Source organism: Mustela putorius, unplaced genomic scaffold, assembly GCF_011764305.1.
Source record: "Mustela putorius furo isolate JIRA1106 unplaced genomic scaffold, ASM1176430v1.1 tig00003859_pilon_pilon_pilon, whole genome shotgun sequence".
In the NCBI taxonomy this organism is placed as follows: Eukaryota; Metazoa; Chordata; class Mammalia; order Carnivora; family Mustelidae; genus Mustela; species Mustela putorius.
In genome coordinates, this window is record NW_025422011.1 from 18,511,076 (window position 1) to 18,524,806 (window position 13,731).

Below are 13,731 nucleotides of genomic sequence, written 5' to 3' on the forward strand. Positions count from 1 at the left end.
TCTGTTTTTTGTTTTGTTTTAAATCAGAAAACTTTCTCATTCTTTTTTCCCAGTGTTATTGAGATATAATTGATCTATAACACTGTTTGAGTGTAAAGTGTACAACATGGTGATTTGATATATTGGAAGACATTTTTAATATATTTTAATATAGTGAACAATTAAATCTTAATAAAAAACTGAAATTTAATTGTGAACATTTTCTGTTCATATGTTGGCCATCTCATTGATACAGAGTATTACCTTGATGTTCTTGTAGTCAAATTTGCAGATGAGAGGAAGTTTCCAAAGGAATAAGAATAAACTACTTATCTTAAACAAAAACAAAAAACAAAACAATTCTTCAGTTCACATTTCATTTTAAGCCCATTTTATTCTAGGAAGTGAAGATCCCAGTATAAATTATATAAACCGTATAAACTACTAAGACTCTTCATCTTATCTGTCATGTGGTCATTTGTCAGTAACTCTTATACAGAGCTGGTAGTGCAGTGTTTATTTCCAGCTCTCCATCTGGGTTAATTAATTAACCTCTCTTTACCTTTAAAAATAGGGATAAATTGTTATTTGACTTACCTCAATGTGATGATGTGACTGCTGAGGAGATGATGTTTGTAAAACAATTTGATTGTCTCACAAAATAATTGCCATATGATTTCAAAACCACGACCTGGATTTTTTTCCTATCTGAAGAACAAACCTCTGAAATTAGATTACTCCTACAGCTTTACATGGGTGTGAAATAAAGGGAGACCTTTTTTTTCCTACAAGAAAGAATGTATGGTTGCCAAAGGTGGCATGCCTGACTCAGAGAAATCTCTAGGGATTAAATGATGTTCTCACACATGTGTAGTAGGCATGCATCTCTAAAAGATGCAGATGAAGACCTCAAGACAGAAGATTTAGGATTCTGCTCTTGGGAATCAGCTGTCTTCCCTGTGAACTGTTTTGTGGCATTACTAAAATTTACTAAATTTTCCAGATTATAAACCCCAGATTATAAAATGGGAGGCATTTTAGTCTACTTTATTTTCCACATACAACCCAATTCTCGAAACTCTACCCACTTTTCCTCCACATTTTACTAGCACATCTTGTTTCTTTATCCTCATTAATCTGCTGTTTCAGACTGCCACGATCCTCACACTTTGACTGTTGTGGTGATCTCCTGTCTGTTCATGCTTTTGTTATTTTATTTCTCCCTTACCTTCTTCTTAATTCATAGCGTATGTATTCATCTTTGATCTGGTCTCCATTGTGTCAAACCTATACTATGCCACTTTCACATATAGAGTTTTGTTCTAGTCATGCTGAAAAGCACAGCTTTCCAAAGATATAATGTGCTTCACACTCTAGTCTTTGTACATGTAACTTCTGTCTGACACGCCCTTTGGTGGGACTATAGTATGATGTGATTAGTAGTTGGTGTAAGGATTGGTGGTTGGTGTACAGATTTTGGAAACTGGATGCTGTGTTCAAGTCCTATGTCTTCCTTTTTTACCTATATGACTTTGGGCAGTGTTTTTATTTTATTTGTTTTTCTCTGTGTTTTCTTTATTTTTTGTTATGTTCAGTGTGTCACTATATAATACATCATTAGTTTTTGATGTTGTGTTCAGTGATTCATTAGTTATGTATAGCGCCCAGGGCACATCACAACACGTGCTTTTCTTAATACTCATCACCCTGTTACCCCCTCCCCGCAACCCTCCGCAGAAGGGGGATTGAATTTACCTCCTCCCTTCTGAGACCCTCAGTTCATTTCCCAGGGTCCATAGTCTCTCATAGTTCATCTCTTTCTCTGATTACCCCCTTCAGATTTCCTTCCTTTTCCCTGTATTCCTCCATGCTATTGCTTATGTTCCACATATGCATGAAATTATATAATTGTATTTCCCTGCTTGACTGACTTCACTTAGCATAGTCCTCTCTACTTCCATCCTTTCTGATAGCTGAGTAATATTTCATTGTATATATGGACCACATCTTCTTTATCCATTCATCTGTTGAAGGGCATCTTGGCTTCTTCCACAGTTTGATTATTTTGGCCACTGCTGCTATGAACATTGAGGTACATGTGCCCCTTCTTTTCACTACATCTGTATCTTTGGGGTAAATACCCAGTAGTTCAATTGCTGGATCATAGGGTAGCTCTGTTTTTAACATCTTAAAGAACCTTCACAGTGTTTTCCAGAGTGGCTTTACCAGCTTGTATTCCCACCAACAGTGTAAGGGTTTTTAAACTCTTTGTCCTTGTTTGCTCATCTTGAAAGTAGAGGTGATCACATAATCATCATCATCATCATCATCGTCATCGTCATCGTCATCGTCAATCTCAAGGGTTTTTGTGAGGCACAAATGAGGTAATTAACGAATGGAAAACACTTAGCACTGTATCGTGAACATAGTCAACAACTGATACTATTTTTCTTATTGTAGTTGTTCTTATTGCTTTTGTTGTTGTTGTTATTATATTTTGGCTATTTCCAGCTTATCCCTTGTTTAAGTTTTAATTTGCTCATTATTTCTTCTTCTTCTTCTTCTTTTTCTTCTAAAACTTTCTACCACATACCTTCCTCTACTCTCAAGGGAATTAATCACTCTCTTTCTTTGTGCCAATCTTATATATTCTATAGATAATCTTATAATGTAGAATTTAAAGACAATTTGTATTATAAATCTGTCTTGCTCACTGGACTGTGAGTCTTTCTTGAAGTTAGGGCTTGGGCTTTATTTATTTTTCCACTCCTACCTTTTATTACTGAATCTGTCATAAAATAGATGCTTAATAAATTTATGGAATATATCAATGACAAGTAGAATCAAAAAATGCATGTCAGAAAATATACCTGAGACATCCAGTAGGAATCACTGCTCCTAATTTTGAAGAATATGTGACCCCCTAGGACTTTAATGGAATTATTTTTCCTGAAACACATGAATGTTCTCTTTCCTACTATTGTGACATGAATACTTAGTGGAGAACACCTTTTCTTTCAATTTTGCCTTTAAAGAAATTCTCCTGTTTCCAACTAACTTCTTCATTGACCCAAAAAGGTAAAACAATTTGTTCAGCAAAAAATCCCAGATGGCTTTTGGCAGTTACAGGTCAATACACTTAAAGGAGCACAATAGGAGAGATTTATACTGAAATTTGTCAGATTTTTTGCACTTTTCTTAAAGCTACAATTTTGGAATCATTAATATTCAGCAGTATTTTCTGGACCATACTAATTTCACAAGTTGAGAATGGAAGAGTAAAATTTGGGTTTTAAATTTTTAACTACTAGCTTAATTTAGACTGGAAAATCAATAAGTACATATATTCATATATCTATAAGTAGAACATAATACACACATCTTTATTAAAATCACAACATTAGTAGAACTCTATTATTACTATTTTTTTAATTTTTAAATTTTTTTATTTGACAGACAGAGATCACAAGTAGGCAGAGAGGCAGACAGAGAGAGAGGAGGAAGCAGGCTCCTGCCGAGCAGAGAGCCTGATGCGGGGCTCGATCCCCAGACCCTGAGATCGTGACCCGAGCCGAAAACAGAGGCTTAACCCGTTGAGCCACCCAGGCGCCCCTATTATTACTATTTTTTTGAAAATTTATCAACAAAATAAATTCCATGAATTTCAGTAGAAGAAATGTAAAAGATATCAGTGGTTAGTTCCCACAGCAATGTTGCTCTTATTGTTTTTAGAAAGAATTTTCTTTTATTCATGTTGAAAGAAATTTTAAAAAGCATCTCAGATTAGGAATTTTGGAAATTAGGAATTTAGCTTTAGGCATTTAGGAAAAACTGCATAGATTTGTTAGTATTTTGATATTTGTTCTTTACGTACAAGTTTGACAAATCATTTTATTATTGTTTTCCTCAACAATATACATTACCAGTACAAAGTTACCAAATGCATGCATGATTCATATAAAAAAACTCCTCTCTGATGGCTTCAAGGAAATGCTTGCTTTTTTTCTCATCAGCTTTGAGTGCTTTAAAAAAGATCTTTTTTTTTTTTAATTGAAATATAGTTAGCACATAATGTTACATTAATTTCAGGTATACAACATAGTAATTCCACAACTCTTACATTATGCTATACTCACACCAGTGTAGCTACCATCTGTCACCATACAATGCTAGTACAGTACCATTGACTATATTCCCAATGCTGTATTCTTTATCTTTGTGACCTATTCGATTCCATGACTGGGAGCCTGTATCTCCTACTCCCCTTCACTCATTTTGCCCATCTCCCTCTGGCAGTCATCAGTTCTATTTATGGGTCTGTTTCTGCTAAACAGGAACTCTCTTAAGTCAAGGACATACAGTTTTGTTTTTAGCCCACAGATGGTTTAACCTCCACTCAGCTCAATTGCCCTCCATAATTTTATATAATTAACTTCATTGTGCATTATCAAAATATATTGGTAAAATATAAAAAGAGGCAGGCAGTTACCTCAAATTTTGTCCCAGATTGAGTATCAAACAGAAGCACAGTATATAGACCAGTTTTATGTAAATGTCTAATACCATGAAGTATTGTAATATATGCTACATAGGAAAAGGATAGTTTCCTACCAGCAGGATGATTGGCATGTTGGGTTCTGAATTTGTACTAGTGTATCTATGTTATTTTCCCAGATTTGTGTAATAGTGAGGAAATGTAATTTTTAGTGTAAAAAAGTAGATCCTGACCAAAACTAGGGTCGTGTTCGATAAGTAAGACAGGAATGTCATGCACATATGTACGCAACTGAAGAAAAAGGGCATACAATAAAAATTAAACTTGTGCTCTCATCACTTTATTCAGATGATTTTATCTTCAGTGTCCAGTATGTGATTATTAGAGCAACCTTGAATGAACACATATCTCCCTGCTCTGACTATCAAGAAAACTTGATTATTATTATAGAAGTCTAATAGAAACAGAAGAACAAAGGAATCTACACATAGATGAAGGTAACAGTAGTCAACTAATGAGAATAAGAAGGCAAAGTTATATCAAGTCAGGTACTTATAACATCCAACCTCATTAGCTGTGGAAACAGCCAGGCTGGAGTCCCAATTGAGAGGCCTGGGAGGAAGGTACTCTCCTCAGATTAGACTCGCCCTCTTTAGAACAGTGGTGAAAAGTTTCTTGCTGTTTTAGGTCATCCGTAAAAAATAAGATCTAAGCTCTTTTTAGTAAGGCATCTAGGCCCTTTGTGACTTGCCCCAAATACATGTCCTTTTCATATGACTCCCTCACACACATTCTAGGTTTTTTTTTTTTTAAGTGAAACATAATTTCCTTAATATGACATTCCATTCTGTCATTCTTTCCAGACCCTATCTTACTAATCTCTGTGTGTGCCTCAAGACCAAGCTCTCATTCTGCTTCCCTGATACAGTTTTGTATAAACTCCATGCCACTGCATGCATTAACTTACTATAATAGTTTCCCTGCTTTATTAAAGAGTTTCTTCCATAAGTTTCTCTCATTAGGCTGAGAGTTCCTTAAAGGTATATACCAAGATTCCATAAAAATGTAAGAGAAGACCTAAGCTATATAAAGCATTCAGTTAACATCAAATTAGCAAAATAGGTCCATTCTTCATTCTCACTCTTCAAATATCCACCATCTCCATGACTTAAATTTATGACTAATTTTAATGTACCTATCAAGAAAGCAGATATTATAGCTCTCATTTTTTATACCTAAGTCATCTTCTCAGCTTTATTAATGTTTCAAAGAGATTATCTTCATTGTAGGAACATTTTTACTACAGAAAGACCTAAGTATAAAGCAACTGAGAAATTTAACTTTGTAACACACATTGTTGCTTCTTAAAAAGTTACCATTCTGAAATAAGTCATTGCAAGGACAGAATAAAATCTCTATGCTAAAAGTTGGAAAAAGAAAGAAAATCTGGCTCTTGGGAAGGTATTATGAATTAGATTAACAAAAGAGTCACATTATATGCCATAAAAGTTTTATGTGCTATGAAATGTGAAGAGTAATTCAAAGTTGTGAATTGACACAGACAAGAGCCTAAAGAAACCCAGAGAAGTTTGAACTCTAGCCATAACTATAAATTTACATTCTGCTCAGAATTTCTGTGTATATATCCCAAAGATATGTCTGGTTACTAAGTTCTTAGTATATCTTAGGCATTTGGGTATTTGAGGCATGAAGCAACTTCTCACTCATCCTTGACATTAGCTTTTTAATTTTTACTCTCTCATATAGAAATATGATTTTATTATTCACTCGTATGCATGTCCTCATTATCTCCCCATCAACAGAAAATATAGATGAAAATGCCTACATTATTAAGGAAGCCTTTTCAAAAACAGGTTGCCACCACTGTTGGGACGCAGTTCTCCAAGACATTTCTACACACTTTGCGACGGTTTATTTACAAGGAGATTTACATAGAAAACCCTGGTCAAAAAATAGACATGTTTCCTTATCAGGATAATAAAGATACTGCCTCCCTTCCAGGCAAAGATTGATCAGATTTCTCTTTATAAAATTGATAACTTTCTAAGCTTGGTTTGCTCAGCTGTGCCATAGATCCCACTGAATCTGCTTCATGTCTTTCCTGTGGGACTTGGTGACAAGGGAAACTGATAAAAACTGATAGAAACATGGTGCTCATCTGCCTGCTGCATAGTGGATATTAAAGTATGGAAATCCATTTGACTCCTACGAATGTGTGATCAACATCAAGATGGATCCAGCAGCTGCAGTTGGCACTGCTGCTTGACCACTAGACAACTTTGCTTTCCTGGATTCATTTCCTGGCTGTCACAGTCTGTGCTGTAGTTTGTAGCTCCCCCAACATGCTGTGCTGCTTATATGTTTGCTGTTGTTTTTTTCCTTTTACCTGCCCATATATGTATCTGCTTGGCTCTGGTCAGAGTACCTTCTCCCTTATTGTCTCCTTCCCATGAAAGTTTTCTTGACTTTTTACAGGTACAGGTTTTATCCAAGTCGTGGGCTTCTCTATTACATCTTTTAACAAATTTCCATTTATGTGTAATTTTTTTAAATTTTTCATTATTTAGATTTATGCAAGATACATTCATCAAACTACTCAGTAACTGTTATGTGCAAATCAGTAATAGATAGTAGATGGAGATAGGTTAATAAACAGTGCAGAAATGGTTCCTAATCTCTAGGAACTTACAGAGAATTGAGAAAGATGAACATATAGATATGGAAGTATAATACAAGAGGTCAAATAATACAAGGTCCATTCTTGGAAGCTTTCTTTGTGGAAAAGATGCTTCAGCTGAGGCCTGAAGGGAAAGTAAGAGCAGTTCACAAAAAGACTTGATAGGTGTTAACCATCTAGAAGAGCATAACATTTAGCCAGCACTAAGTAAATATTTGAGGAATGAAACAAATGAATAAAAAAAATCAAATCAGTTTTTCCTCAGATTTTAATGTGTTCTCTTTTAATTCCTGACACTTTTTGAAATACATTTTTAAGGCTTTTTCGTGACTTCCTAAAAGTGATAAAAAATTAGGCTTTTGAAACAAATAATTTCAAGTCCTGTAATGGCTGAATCTGTGTGCCACTTTCTTCCCCCTAGGATGCTGGTTATTAAATCTAAATGGATAAATGGAATGTTGGGACCCTAGAATTATGCCTATTACTAAAAACTCACATGTTGGATATAATAGAGAGACAAAATGGCCCTGGTATTTTCCTGCTTAGAAAATAAACAGAATTACCTCTTTTTATAAAGTTAAAAAAAATTTCTTTCATTGGCACTTGACAAAAAAAGCAAAACAACAACAACAAAAAACCACTTATGGTGTCTCCTTATTGGACACAAAGAACTTGAACTGCCCATATGCACGGCACATCATCTTGTCATCATCAGAAAGGATTTTTTTTTAAGATTTTATTTGACAGTGAGAGATCACACATAGCTGGAGAGACAGGCAGAGAGAGAGAGAGAGAGAGAGAGTGAGAGAGGAGGAGGCAGGCTTCTGCCCAGCAGAGCGCCCGATGCGGGACTCGATCCCAGGACCCTGAGATCATGACCTGAGCTGAAGGCAGAGGCTTAACCCACTGAGCCACCCAGGTGCCCCATCAGAAAGGATTTTTTTTTTTTTTTAAATAAGGGTTTAGTTTCTTTTTTTTAAGATTTTATTTTTACTTATTTGACAGATAGAGATCACAAGTAGGCAAAGAGGCAGGCAGAAAGGCGGGCAGAGAGAGGAAGGGAAGCAGGCTCCCTTGCTGAGCAGAGAGCCCGATGCGGGGCTCAATCCCAGGACTCTGGGATCAGGAACTATGCTGAAGGCAGAGGCTTTAACCCATTGAACCACCCAGGCACCCAGGAAAGGATTTTTTTTTTTTTAAAGAATTTTCCTGTTGACAGGTATTTCTGTGATGCCAGTCTGTTGAGGAGAATTAATCAGTGCTGTTTAAGAGAGCTAAATTGAAATCACTCAAGAGTACTTGGGGAATTATCTGGCTTAGAGTCAAAATATTTTTATGCACTATAACCTGACCCACGTCTACCATTTTTTAAAGCATTGGTTCCATGAGAATATGTAATATACTAGTAGCAAAAGGAAAATAATGAATTTTATTTCCAACATTTACAAAAATGACCTGGAACTGTGTTCATATTACATGAAGATACTGTGCAGCGTATGATGAACAGCATTGTGGGAATGAGATAAATAACCAGATCAAGGAACTTGATAAATAACAGATCAAGGAACTGTGATGTACTTGCTAATTTTATTTCCTGAACAATGGTTTTTACTGCATTTTGCTTTGCACTTAGAGAAAATTGCCACATCTTGTCTTTGTTATAGGCAAAGATCTGTGCCATATGCCTTTGACTTGAAAAATTACCATCTCTCACTTTCTAGTTTTCTTCAGCATGTCTAATTCATTCAATCTAAGGTACCATAAGTATAGAAAAAAGTTATAGTTTCAAAACTTTCGATTCCTCAAAAGCAGTCAACTTTAAAAAATTATTTATTTTCCCTAGAGGTAACATATTTTCCATTAAGGAAATGTAAGGCAAAATAAAATAAAAATTAAATGATTATGTATATGTTGAAGTAATCATACGGTTTTTATCCCTTTTCTTACTGATGTGACATATGTTGATTGTTTTGCAAATATTGAACCTCCCTTGCACACCAGGAATAAATCCCACTTGATCGTGGTAAATGAATTTTTACTTTATTCTTGGATTCAGCTCACTAATATTTTGTTGAAGATTTCTGCATCTGTATTCATCAGAAATATTGACCTATAGTTCTCGGGGGTGGGAGGTTTGTGGTGTCTTTACCTGGTTTTGGTACCAGTATGATACTGGCATTACAGAATAAATATAGAAGTTTTCCTTCCTCTTTTACTTTTTGGAACAATTTGAGAAAAATAGGTATTTTTTTGTCTTTAAATGTTCAGTAGAATTCACCTGTGAAGCCATCTCATTCTTTGACAAAATATAACATTCATTTATGATAAAGATCCTCTGCAGAGTAGGTCTACAGGGAACATATCTCAACATAATAAAGGCCTTATGTGAACATCCCACACCAAGTATCATACCCAGTGGTGAAAAACTAAAACCTTTACCACTAACGTCAGGAACAAGACAAAGATATCCACTCTGACCACTTTCATTCAACATAGTACTAGAAGTCCTATCCACAGCAATTAGACAACATGAGAAATAAAAGGCATCCAAATTGGTAAGGAAGAAGTAAAACTCTCTCTCCTTGCAGATAATTTTAATAAAAAATAAGCAGTTATATGATGAAGATTAAAGGAAGTGTTGGCAGTGGTGGATAAAGTGATGAGGGAAGACATGAGCAGATGCTTTCTGAGCTAAAAATCCAAATGAGGATCCAGCAAATAAACTCAGTGTATGTTCTTTCTCTATAAAGTTGGAACATTACCTACTTTATAAAGTTCTGAGAGTTTTTTAAAAGCTTTGTTGTTGATGTGAATAAAAAGTGAATGAGATCAGAGCAATAAAATTGGTTGAAATTGTGATCCTGCTTTCTTGAGACTACTCTGCTCTTCTCTACACATAAACAACCACGACTTTAATAAGGAAACTGTTCTCATATTGTACATGACCCTAGATCTTGCTAGTCCTTTTAAATAGGATTTGTGTTACAGACTTGCCCTTGTTTATTTGGACCCTAGCTGTTTGCAATCACGTAACTGGCTTTCTTTAAAAAAAAAAAAAATATATATATATATATATATATATATATATATATATTCTACTAACTTACAGTTTCTTTCTTTTATGTTTGCATCGAACATTTAAGTTCACAAAAGAAAGTCTATTTGGAAGAGATAGCATATGTTTTAAAGTTACTTGAAGGCACAGTAAGGGGTGAATAGTTAGGAAAATGATGAGAACTGTAGGTGGGGTATAGGGAGGCATTACAGGTCATCAGTGTTTTCCAACCTTTTTCATTGCAATGCAAATACAAAACATGATGAAATTATGTGTAGACCATATGTGTAAAAATATTCTAATGGCATAAAAAATGTTTATGAGTTAATATTAGTAGGGAAAGAATATATATTTTGTGGTTAACACTATACCTAAGTTCACACCCTGGTTTTATTATGAATGAGTTCTATGTCCATTGACAGTTTGCTCAATCCCTAATTCCTCTCTTTAGGTGATACCCAACTGACTCAAAGTGTTAGCTCTTTGTTTATTTTTCAGGTTTATTGAAATATAGTTGACAAAATTGTAACATATGTAAAGTATGGAACATAGTGACTTTATATACATATATATTGTTAAAGGATTACCACCACTGAGTTAATTAACAAATCACCTCACAAGATAGAATTAGCTTTTACTAGTAATGTTAGAACATCCCTTTCTTCCTTTCCCATTCTTTGTAATTTATATTGTCTTTTAGAAACTTAGGACCCAAGATTTATGTCTGATCCAGCTATGCTCTCTTGCCTTCAGTAATAAACCTCACTCAGTGGATCAAAGGCCAGTGTCAGGAGTCTCAGCCTATATACCTTCTCAACCATTATTCCTCAATGATTGAAATGAAATGTGGGACAGTACTTTCCCTTTTCTTTTTTCGATGTTCCAGTGATCATAATTATCATTTGCCTCTAAACAAGCTCTTAATATACACATCACTAAACCCCTGTTCGATTTTTCTGTAAGTGAGGGAAGCTTGTTTGTATTTTCCATCAGTTACTGAAGAGACAGGGTCTTCTTCATGTATTCATCAAATGTTTTATTGATCTAAACTCAATGTGAGTGAGGTACTACTCTAGAGCTAGAAATACAACAGAGAAAAAGACAGGAAATACCTAATAAGTATGTGTATGAGTGCATATGTATTATATATTTGCAATATTTATATAAATATAAATCTATTACTTGTAGTATATATCATATTACATAGAATACATAGAATAATGTATTTGCAAAGATGTATATCCCCTAATCCCCAGAGTCTGTTTATCTGTTACCTTCCAGAGTAAAAGGGACTTTGCAGATGTGATTCAGTAAAGGATGTTGAGGTGGCGGAATGTCCCTGGGTTACCTAGATGGACCAGTGTAATCACTAGAGTGTTCATAAGAGAGAAGCAGTAGAGTCAACAGAAGAGAGGAGGTGAAATGATGATGGAAGAAAGGCGAAAGGTGACAAGTGAGGACAGCCTTTAGAGAATGGATTGGGAAGGAAACCAATTCTCTTGCTGGAGCTGCCAGAAGAAATCAGTCTGCTGATCAATCAATCTGCTTGATTTTAGGACTTGTGATCTCTAGAAATTTAAGGTAGTAATTTATGTTGTTTTAAGTCACTAAGATAAGGTAAATTTTTACAGCAGCCATCGAAAACTGATATAATATAGAATATACATTATATGTATACAACTTATGTTATAATATATTTTATATATAGTATGGATATTAGTATATATACTTGCAGCATCCACTATACATATGATATACTATAAGCTCTATTCTATAAGAACTATATAATACACATGAAAAATGAAAATTTATTTGCATAAAAATGTAACAAAACTGTTCATAGGGCTGTAATAGTCCCAAATTGGAAAGAGCACATATATCTTTCAGTAGGTGAAAGATTAAGCAAACTGTGGTGTATCCATTGCCCAGCTATAAATGAGCTATATTATGTACAAAAACCTAGACAAAACTCCAGGGAATTATGCTGAAAGAAGAGCCAACTTTTGACTAGAGCCAACTTCAAAAGTCACATATTTATGATTATAATTATATAACAATTTTGAAATGACAAAATTATGGAAATGGAGAAAATCTTAGTAACTGCCAGGGGGTCAGGAATGAGTTAGAGAAAGGTAGTGGATGTGACTATGTGAAGGTAATATGAAAAGTCATGTGGTAGTGTAAATATTCTCAGTCTTGACTTATCAATGCTGATATCCTGGCTATGATATTGTACTGTAGTTTTACAAGATGTTACGACTGGTGTAAAATGGTTTGAGATTGTATGAGATCTCTCTATATTATTCTTGTGACTACATATAAATTTATGGTTAGCTCAAAAAAGTTTAATTTGAACAAAAACAATATGTATATATCATTTATTTAGTATAAAGTTTAGTTGCCTTCCTTAAAAAAAAAAAAAGTTTGGGATTGAACAGCAAGGTGTTCTTATTTAAACTGATGGAGGGCAGAGTACTAGGTGGCTCAGTGGGTTGAGCCTCCAACTCTTGATCTTAGCTCAGGTCTTCATCTCAGAGCTATGAATTCAGGCTCTGCATTGGACTCTATGCTGGGTGTGGAGCCTACTTAGAAAATAAAATTTTAAAAAATGATGCGAAATAATTGGAGGTACTATTATTTGTAGAAACATGTAGCTTTAGAGAAAAATCACTGCTGTGGAATTTGGAAGGCCAAGGTCATGACTGTTGCTCTGTCACTAAAGAAAAAAAAAAAAAAGAAAGAAACAGAGATCCAAGAAATGAGTCATTTAAATCATTAGACTTTACTATTCTCATGTGAAATATTTAAGTTTAGATGAACTTAAAGTTTGCTTCAATGGATGATGTGATGATAATTGAATAATCAGATTTTCTCCAGAAGCACTCAGTATATTTATTTCTCATAAATATCTCCTTCTGAGTTTAAAATAATTTACTTATCTTGTATTTCAATATGTGAGCTATATGCTTTCATAAAATCTTACTTTTTTTGTATACTATAAAATGATATGGAGGAATTAATAATTATGAATTAGTAAAATTTAATATCAACAAAATAGATTATAATTGTGCATTGTCTAGTATTTGAATGTCAAAGCAAAAATCTGTTATTATGTTCTCCCATTTGTTTATATAAAATGTGTGTTGAATCCTTCATATAAGTTGTGCCTAGTAAAAAATGAAGGTAAATTTGATACCTAAAAATTCATGTACACAAATGTGAATATGTGCACAAACCTCATGCACATATGCCTACACACCCACACATAAATATAATTTTATATATATTTATATATATACACACATATATATGTATGTGGTATAAATATATATATATATGCATATGGTATAAATATATGTGTATATCAATGTAGGATTTTTTTCACTTACCCATTTTATTCAGAATATTAAAGTTGTCACCAAGTTTTGTGAGTCAAAATAAATTCTAAATGTGTATTCTAATTTTTCAAAGATTTCTGTTATAATATGAAATTTACATATGAAA